This window comes from Ixodes scapularis, unplaced genomic scaffold, assembly GCF_016920785.2.
Source record: "Ixodes scapularis isolate PalLabHiFi unplaced genomic scaffold, ASM1692078v2 PGA_scaffold7__128_contigs__length_106722199, whole genome shotgun sequence".
NCBI lineage: Eukaryota > Metazoa > Arthropoda > Arachnida > Ixodida > Ixodidae > Ixodes > Ixodes scapularis.
The window spans coordinates 38,826,326-38,836,977 of record NW_024609882.1 but is presented as its reverse complement, the minus strand read 5'-3'; positions in this window follow the sequence as shown (position 1 = coordinate 38,836,977).

The following is a 10,652-nucleotide window of genomic DNA, read 5'->3' as shown; positions in this document are numbered from 1 at the left end:
CTCAAAGTGTGCTATACAAGGCGGCACACACTCCTCGAACATGTGTCACACTGAAGTGATTTTCTAGTTGCTGAATGAAATGAAAGGCAGCCTGTGATGGTACTACTAAGTCTCCGAAGAATTTTCCAGGCACGTGGTATGCTTTAGGAACAAGACAGTATTGGTGAGGCTTGTTCAAGTTGTTAGACTCATCCGATAGCAGCTGAGAACAGCCATAGCTGTAAGTTGTCTGTTCAAGCAAAAGCTTTATCAAATAGCCCCAAACGTAATAAAAAAGTGGACGAGTCATCAATTATGTTAGACCTGATGTCTGATGCCAGCTCAGAAATATTCTCTAGTGGCGGGAAGTTATCAATTGGAAGACATTCCACAATGTCTGAAATTAAACTTTCATGGTGCGAAGATATTTGCAACTCCTTTAGAAGGTCAGCCTTGTCATCATCTGCGTTTTCATTGTCCGACAGTTTGAACAGTTTCTTTATCGAGAGGTGTTTTAGTCCTGAGGTGAACTGATGCACATTTGGGTTTGCGTTGCAGCCCAGCATTTGTCGTATATAGCTCCAAAAACGTTCTCAAGTGTGTCTTGCTGCAGGCGTCGTGTAAGTAAGTCATGGCTGCTTGAAAGCAGTAGTGTAAGTCATGGCTGCTTGAAAGCTCATCCCAGAGCATGAGGACACTTTTTATAGTAACTTGCCACCCAATGATGGCTTATGGCTGCCTCCTACTTTGGAACTGCCATGCTGAAATCCATCCGAGTTACTGGTGGAGAAAATCAAGTATTTCAGATTCTCCCTTCAGAATGGCATGACGCAACTTCTGCCCTGTCTTCTTGAATTTTTTAGCTATTTAGACAATCAAAAAGTATGCATATCCTATCACAGAAATAGGCTGTAACCATGGCTGCCTCAGGAAGTTCCTTGGCATAAACAAGGGATATGATTGCAAGAAAGAGTGAGGCACTCAGTACCTATGGGGCACAATTTTCTTCCATGTTACAGAAAGGTTCTTGAAACAATGTGTCTCTCAGTAAGTTTCGGAGCCAATTGCAAGCTCATCTCATGAATAGAACAATAAAGTTCAACAATTGAAGACCACTCAATGACTTCATTTCCAATGCAAAGTTTGTGGGCTTGGAGATTTCTCTTGGTTTTTTTAGGGAAGGTGCGAAACATCAAAGACAAAGTAAACGTGTTCGTTGTCAACTTCAAAAAATGGCTTATCAACACACACACCAAGCTTACGTTTGAAGCCCCCTAACCACAGACCACAGCCTTTACTGTGAAGCAAACAGTCTTAAGCTCCCGAATGAGAGAAATGAGGAGACTGCGTTAAACAGAAGACGATGTTGGAGTGTGCACAACAGTGTATGCAAGGGGCTAAACGCACCTCCTGGAACTTTCAGACAGCATAACAACCACGGCTCTATCTGCAATGTTAGAGGTTCGTTCAATACCGCCATCTGTAAACCCATGGACAATGCCGTGTGCAGGGTCGTTAGTTAAATTTTTTTTTCTTAAACAATCTCATCGAAAATCAACATGCACACACGTTCAAGTGCAGCCAGACAGCCCGGCAGAAACAACAGCGCGAGAAGCTCGAACCGATCGGCTCCACGAATTCACGCCGAGCATGCGAGACGCGGGCGGTCATGCGTCACCTTGATTGATGCAAAGTCGACCGAACATGATGTAGCAGAAAGCACAGATGGACGGCACGCATGGCACAGACGAATGACGCAGGGACGAGCAGAGGCCATGCAGAATGATGCAGAGGCGACAGCGTGCAGGCAGGCAGGCCATGGCAGGCGCCATTCATCACGTGGTTTTGTGACGTATTTGATTTAAACTATTTAGTCGTTTTAAATACTTTAAATAATTTTAAAGCATTGCTATTTAAAAAATAAATACTTTTCACAGAAAGAGTTTTAATTAATTTTAACCAAATTGCAGAAAAGCGCCACGTAGCGGAGGGTATTAAACGCACTATCTGGGCCGCGAATCGGCTCCTGTGTCCTCTCTTTACGTTTACTATATTACTCTATGACTTCACTAGCAGCGGTGGCGGCGCGGAAACCAGCAGCAATCTAAGACGTGTCTTGCTTCACTGCAGGTCAGTTTTTCGCCTGTTTCTTACAACACAAAATTACTCTCTTTGCTATTGCTGCTGCTGCTGCCAAAGTGTGATTCGAAGTGTGGTTTGAGTGCGATTATGGGTCTGGATGAACAGTGTGCTGTGTGCAATGAAGTTTTCGCTATGTCAGATCGGCCAATCACGTGCAGTGATTGTGGATCTGGATACCACACTGGAAAATGCGCAGGGATCACAAAGAACACTGTTAAAACAAAGGGCAAACGTTATTGCAAAGCGTGGCGTTGTGCGACATGCCGACGTTCTAAGTCACAGTCAACACTATCTCAAAAACCAGCCGATGAACCGGAAGTGCAGGATATACGGATATGGCTGAAAACTATCAACGACAAGCTGGATCAGCTACTTCCTCTAAAGGAAACGGTTGAGAGTATGGAGGATTCCATTCAGTTCATGAGTGAAAAGTTCGATGACCTTAAACGAACGGAAAATAACCAGCGGGATGTCCTGGATCTAAAACGGAGAGAAGAAATGATTGAGAGGCGGGAGGGTGAAACTGCCGAAACTAAGCAGCGAAGTCGATAATCTTGGGTGGATGAGCCGACGGCTGAATCTTGAATTTCATGGAATTCAACGAACGGCAAGGAAAGACTTGCTAGGAAAAATAAATGAAATAGCAGCGCATATCGAACTTCCACAACTTGTGGAAAGTGACATTGTAGCAATTCACCGTCTGCCGTCTCGGAAGGATAAGATACCGGTCGTAATCTGTCGTTTCGCGACGCAAGCTAAACGGTGGCAGGACAAAAATAAAATCCGCAGTTCCAGTGATCATTCATACGTACTGGAAAATCTTAACACAAAGAACGCGTGATTTGTTGTTTGAGAAAAAAAACTGGGCCAAGGTAAATAACTTCAAATATGTGTGGTACAGCAACGGAAGGGTTCTTGTGCGCAAGATTGGCGGGGAACGACCACTGGTGATCTCTTCTGTTTACGACCTTGAGAAGCTGTAATTAAAAAGGGACAAAGAAAAAACTAGTAAACATGAGGTGTACGCACAATGAATCCTACGTGCTGCCGCACAATTTCGAGAAATATGTAGGTAAAGCGTATTTAAAATCTTTCAAATCTTTTCATTTGAACGTAAGGTCAGTGAAAAATAAGGAATCGGATATCTTTCTTTTCTTTGAACAGTTAGGTCAGGAATTTGACGTAATAATGTTAACCGAAACATGGTCCACGGATGAAACAAATATTTTCCGTCTTCCTTCATACGATACTTTTTATTTAAATCGCAGTAGCGGTCGAGGTGGTGGCATATGTACTGTCGTGAGCAAAAGTCTGGATAACACGGGAGCGCCGACCGAATTGCATCGCCGCGCTCCCTGTCGGCGCGGACCCTGGTGCCGAAACCCGCGCAATGCGCACGCGCGTCCTTTCTTATCTGCTGGCCCACTCGTTCGCTCGCTTCAACGCGATGCGCTCCTGAGCGATTAAATGGGCGCTAGGTGCCGCCCCGGGAACCAAGATTCCGAGAGCCTCGCTCACCGCTCGGGACGAGCTCGCGTGGTCCGCGGCCACGCGCCGTTCGCGCATATCTTTCCCGCGACTCGGCGACGCGTTAAAAACTGTCGCTTCCCTTCATTCGTTATTTTTAAGCTTCCCCCTATATTTGCCCCGGCTACGATGCAAACAGCTGCTGCTCAATTTATTATGCACACGTTGTAAAGGGTCAAAAAGTCAAGAAAACAACGAGAAAAAAAAACAACAAAAAAACATGGTACTGGCGACAAATTCTCAGCATGGTTTTCACGAAGTGACCTTAAAATGTTCAGTTTGACATCAGCTGTGATGACTTGTACCGGAAGTCATAAAATGAAGCGGCTATGCAACGATTTCCGGACAATGGCAAAATAATTATAGGAGTTGTTCTCCGACACTTCTAAAGTAAAGAACAGAAAAGTGATTTAGTCTGTGTGCCCTAATTATAATTTTAAACAATAGCAAAGATTCAAGTTTCCGGCACCCCTCAACTCTCTAAATGACGTGCTCAGTGACGTCGACGTGAGGATGCACCGGATTCCGTGCGCTCTCCTCAAGGCTGTTTACTCTTTCTCTCTCGACTGCTCTTCGTGAGGCGTTGAGCTGCAGCGATCCCCGCGTCACCGTCACGGCGCGTTTCCCATGGCGCCGAGCACGGCTGCAGAGGGGGAAATATTTCCACTTCTGCTTTGCGATTACACAATAGAATTGCAAAATTTTGCAGGAAGGTGATGCTCTTTCGATTCTTTCTGACGCTATCAACAATATAAAAATGACAAGTCACCCAAACTGAACCAGCGCCTCTTTTTCTTTCCGTTTTCTTTCTTGTTTTTTTCTTGGGAGGGGGGTTGAATAGATATTTATTTGGCGTTTTCTTTTTGCTCGTCATTCACCACTTTACCGCGCGTGCATGATCACTCGGAAGGAAGCCCAAGGCTGCCTCGAGTACGCGAATACAAGTTCTACCATTCATTGCGGCTGCATCAACATAAGCGACAGTTTTTAACGCGTCGCCGAGTCGCGGGAAAGATGTGCGCGAACGGCGCGTGCCACGGAGCACGCGAGCTCGTCCCGAGCGGTGAGCGAGGCTTTCGGAATCTTGGTTCCCGGGCGGCACCTAGCGCCCATTTAATCGCTCAAGAGCGCATCGCGTTGAAGCGAGCGAACGAGTGGGCCAGCAGATAAGAAAGGACGCGCGTGCGCATTGCGCGGGTCTCGGCACCAGGCGCCCCGCCGCCAGGGAGCGCGGCGATGCAACTCGGTCGGCGCTCCCGTGTTATCTAGACTTTTGCTCACGACAGTATATTAGTGAAAAAGGCTTCGAATTGTGCACTAATACAAACTTTGTGCCATTACAAGTGATTACGAGTTTCTGGCACTCGAATTGCAAAATACGACACTTGCTGTTTGTTATCGCCCCCTGAACGGTGCTGTTCCACAATACGCGAACAACTTACATTAGGGGGAGATTATACGCAGCCAGCGGGACCTTCGCAGCGACTTAGGCTTCGACGGCCCGCGGCTGAGCCCTGCTTCTTCCCGGTCGGCGGGCCCCCCCTTTGATGACTTGCAGCTGCGAGCCAGACGCTCTGGCGGCGGAGGGGGCCCGCTGAAGAGGAGCCGGGGGGAAGTGGGGAGACAGGTTTCGGGACGGGACGGCTTAGGCGAGTGTCTGTGTGTGTGGGGGGATATGAGTGCGTGGGTCAGTGGAACGAAGGAACTCGAAGGGACAAGATCGCGGCGACGCCAACCTGAACAATGACTGTATATACGTGTATTTTTGTAATCGAGTTAATGTAATATAGTTGTTTTTGTTTATTTGTGAATTCCTTTTAATCAGTATAGAACCGCTCACAGCTTCTGTCACAGGTGCTATCACGCCCTTCTTAGATTACTTGGAAACATTTTTTTTTGTTATGTGAATAAAAATAATTTCGATATGATTTGTGGATCAGATGTCAACATAAACATGCTAGCAAATGACTCTTCAAAAATGAGGCTGGATGTTTTGTTGAATTACCATGGTCTTCTTAACGTGATCAATCTTCCTACAAGAGTAACACACAATTCAGCATCTCTAATTGATAATTTGTTTACAAATATAAGCTCGGACCGAACTAAATCGGGAGTATTTGCCTATAACTTAAGTGACCATTTACCTATATTTGTATGCACAAAAGTACATGCACGTAGAAAAATTGAAGAGTTGACACGCTTAATCCGACAAATTAAGAAAAAAAAATCTCAGCACATTTTGTGAAAAAATTGCCGAGGTTTCTTGGGATTCCGTTTTCAGATCAAATAATGGAAACGACGCTTATAAAGAATTTCTTAATATCTTGAAGCCCATATATGCATCTAGTTTCCCCCTCGTACATGTAAAACAAAATACAAAAACACGAAAGCCCTGGGTAACTGCGGAGCTTTCAGCAAGAATAAGAAAGAAAAACATTCTATTCAACGTTTTTATTAAGACTAAAGATCCAAAAACGCTTTAGGAGTTCAAGTCATATCGAAACCGCTTAGATATAGATTTAAAAAAAGCGAGGCGTGATCATTTTTCAACTTTATTGGTTCTGCTTCTGGGTGTATTGATCAGATGTGGAGAAGACTGAATTCTGTTTTGAATTATAAGACTTCCCGTGACTCTCTCCATAAGATGAAACTAAATGGTATTGAAGTATCCGGTAAACCGCTTGCAGATGGATTTAATAATTATTTTGTAAACGTTGTGGATCAACTGACGTTTGCGGGCATCTTCCAGCTCCGAATCCCACAAACCCTGTCTCCGGATGAATATGACACTTCAATGCTTCGCTCTCGGCAAAAGGGTTTATTCACTCACTCATTGCCTTGGGGGGTTTCGGGATCGGGGGACGGTCATCAGCGAGGCCGGGGGAGAGTCCGCTGCCACAGCAGCTTCTCCGAGTCCCAGCGGTGGTCGTCCACACCGCGTCATGGGGACGCCGTCGTCCAGGGTCGCTGTCCGGTTCGTTTGTCGAGTCCGCCACTTGACGTAGTGCCCGCACTCCCTGCGCCAGCGTCCAGCGCCGTCCGAGCTCGCCTCCATGACCGGTCCCCTGTGAAGTCGGCAGCTCCAAGCCCTCTTCCTTTGTCTCCGTTCCCCTCTTAAGACCTTGCCAAGTCCTTGTCCCGCCGACCGTCCAATCAAGAACCTTGCTGCGAGCCGACCCTCCGACGTCAGCGCTGGGTGAGGGGGCGCTTGCCCCGTTCCTCCCGGAGAGCTCGGAGGTTCCGGGACAGGACGGCGACGGGAAACGGGAAGGTCACGGGGAACGAAGGAGCGCCCGACAGTACGGCGGCAGGGAGCGGCAAGGTCACGGAGAGCGGAGGAGCCAGGGAGAGGGTCCCCACACGTTAAACACCGACCTTAGACATGTTTCACACAATGATAGCTCACTTTTTCTTGAACCGGTAAGTGAAGGGGAAGTCGTCAATATATTTAGAAATTTAAAAAATAGTAATGCTGAAGATATTGATAGTATGCAGGTAAAGCCATTTAAACATGCTCTTTTCTCTCTTGCACCATGCATAGCGCATATTTTTAATCTTTGCCTTAGTCAGGCGATCTTTCCGATAAAAATGCAGGTTGCTCGGGTCACAGTGCTTTCTAAGAAAGGTGACAGTAATGACATGGGAAACTACAGACCAGTATCAATTCTACCAGTACTTTCAAAGGCATTCGAAAAAGTTATTCTTAAACGCTTTAATAAATTTGAAACAAAACATCACCTGCTAATTGACTCCCAGTATTGTTTTCGTACAAACCTCAGTACAGAGCTTGCTCTACTTGCGCAGAAAGAGCACGTTCTCTCCGAATTAGAAAAAGGAAATCTAGTCTTAGGTCTGTTTATAGACTTCACAAAAGCCTTCGACCATATTAATCACGAACTTCTCATAAAAAAACTAGAGCGATATGGTATTCGGGGAATAGCAGCATCTCTTATTCGATCCTATTTACAACATCGTAGCCAAATCGTTTGCTTGGGTGACTCTCTTGCAGACCCTCTACAAGTTTCTTATGGCGTACCACAGGGCAGCATTTTGGGCCCCTTTCTTTTCAATATGTACGTAACTGATATCGTAAGTATTTCTTCTAGTGCCAAATTTATTAATTATGCGGACGATACCAGCATACTTTTAGCCGGAAAATTACCCGATGAAATAATTGACCTTGCGAATTCGACTCTACTTAGGCTAGAAGACTGGACAAAAGGTAATGGTTTAAAAATAAATGTTGAAAAGACGAAATCAGTTATATTTCGTGGTAAAAACAAGAATATAATCATAAACGAAACAATTACCTTAAAATCTGCTCCTGTCGAGATTGTGCCCCTTTTCAAGACATTAGGCGACATATTTCAGGAAACATTGTCTCGGGACAACCATATAAATTCAGTGATGATTAAACTCTCGCAAATCCTCGGCGTGACATATCGGAATAGGTATATACTCCCACGTAACATTATGATCTTAATATATAATTCACTATTTTCTGCGAGACTCAACTATTGTCATTTAGTCTGAGCTTCGTCCACGCAAGAAAATGTTCTGAAAATACATACATTACAAAAAAGGTTACTGAGAATCATCGTCATCATCATCATTTATTTTCCTTGAGGGCCCCAGGGGGCATTATACAAGGGAGTGAACACAATAAAAACATCAACAAAAATAGTTAATAAAAAACACGCTGTAACCTATACTTGTATTTCAGAAAGAAAGAGGTTAACGGCTGCAGCAAACTTGTTAGTGTCTGTCATGTTTACAATAAGGTCAGGTAATGAGTTCCAATCGTCAATAGCAGATGATAAAGTCGACATTTTATAAGAGACAGATGACGAAGTAATTGAGCGAAGTTTACATGAGTGGTCAAAACGAGGGAAAATACGGTAGGGAGGTGATAGTAGAGAATCTTTTAGATGGTTGTTGTGGTAAAAGATTTTGTGAAGAAGAGTGAGACGTGACACCCTTCGACGTAAAGAAAGTAAGTCAAGGTTAACTGATTTGCGTAATCCGGATATGCTAGTGTATGGGGAATAGTCAGAGTAAATAAAACGAAGACCTCTGTTTTGAACGGATTCAAGGTTGTTAGTTAGATATGATTGCCATGGTGACCATATGGATGAAGCAAATTCAAGTTTAGATCTGACCAAGGTCGTATAAGCTAGTAGTTTTACTGAAGGTGTAGCTAGTCTGAGGTTACGGCGAAGAAATCCGAGAGTACGGTTAGCATCGGCAGTGACAGCATTTATGTGAGTAGTCCATGACAGATCAGAGGTCAGGTGAACGCCTAGGTATTTATATGAGGAACAGGTAGCTACTGGGATAGTGGAAAGGTGATAAGAAAAGGATGAAACATGTGAACTGCGGGTGAATGATAGAGATTTACATTTATTAAAGTTTAAAGTCATTTGCCATTTGTGGCACCACTGAGTTATAAGTGCGAGGTCATTCTGCAAAATTTGATTATCGTGGTTTGAATTAATAGGTCTATAAATTACACAGTCGTCGGCGAACAGACGTATTGAAGAGGAGATGTTGAGGTAGAGATCATTAATGTATATTAAAAATAGAAGGGGGCCAAGAACGGTTCCCTGGGGGACGCCGGAGGTTACAGTGCAGGTGGTAGATTTGGTGTTGTTAATAGATGAATACTGTGTGCGATTTGTAAGGAATTCGGAGATCCATTTGACGACTGAGGGATGGATATTAATATTTCTAAGTTTCTGTAAGAGACGTTGATGAGGGACCCTGTCAAATGCCTTGGAGAAATCAATAAATATGGCGTCAGTTTACTTATTAGAATCAAAGTTCGAGTAAACGTCAGTAAGAAAAGCTGTTAGTTGCGTTTCGCATGAGTATGACTTTCGAAAGCCGTGCTGATGCTCGAAAAGAAGGTTGTGGGAGTCTAGAAAGTTTATTATGTTAGAATAGAGTATATGCTCTAAGAGTTTAGACGACACACTGGTGAGCGAGATGGGGCGATAGTTGTTGATTAGTTGGCGATCACCTGCTTTGTAAACGGGGATGACGTTAGCGATTTTCCAATCGCATGGAATTTCAGAAAGTTGAAGAGACTGCGAGAAAATGTCGCAGAGGAAAGTTGAAGAGACGTGTTTAGTATTTATTAATATTTTCGAGTTTATTTGGTCGTCGCCAGAGCTAGAAGACACCTTCAGCTGATCAATGGCCTTTAGTACACCAGAGTGGTCGATCATGATAGGATTCATAGGAGGATGAAGGGGTTGGCACAAGTTGGGCACACTTGACAAGTCTTCATTGGTAAAGATCGAGCTAAAAAATTTGTTAGTTTCAAGAGCACTATGTTCGTCAGAAAGTGGAAGGCCGTACTCGGCAACGAATTGTAATGGAAGAGAGAGTGCTGGGTTAATTACTTTCCAAAACTTTTTAGGTTTATTGGTTAAAGTGTTGGGGAGGTCATGAGTATAAAATTTTGATTTGGCATCATGAATCGCGGATTTGTAGGCCCTAGCGCATTCGTGATAGGCGTTCCAAGATGCGTTAGTGTTATGAGCCTTTGCCCTCGTATAAGCTCTTTTTTTCCTGTTGGAGTGACAATGAACTGTTTTATCGTACCAAAGGTTAGTGTTATCGGATATAATTCGAGTGAGTGGAACGAAACGTTTGATTAGGGATGTTAGTCTATCTTTGAAAAGAATCCAGCTTTCATTGACCGTCCTTTCTGCGAAGTTAACTGAGAATATGTGATAAAATTCTTCGAGGTTGGTGTTGATAGATGCGTAGTCGGCTCTCGCGTAATCGTGAATGAATTTGCAATAACGTGACTTCTTAGGAGTAGTGATGGAGAATTTTAGCTCAATGACGAGATGGTCGCTAATGCTGGGTAAGTATGTGACGTTGCTGAAGAGTGAAAGGTCATTGCTTAAACATAGGTCAAGTACGTTGCTGCAGCGATTGGTAATTCTAGTGGGTCGAGTGATAACATTAGATAGGCTAAAATCTAAACAAAGGTC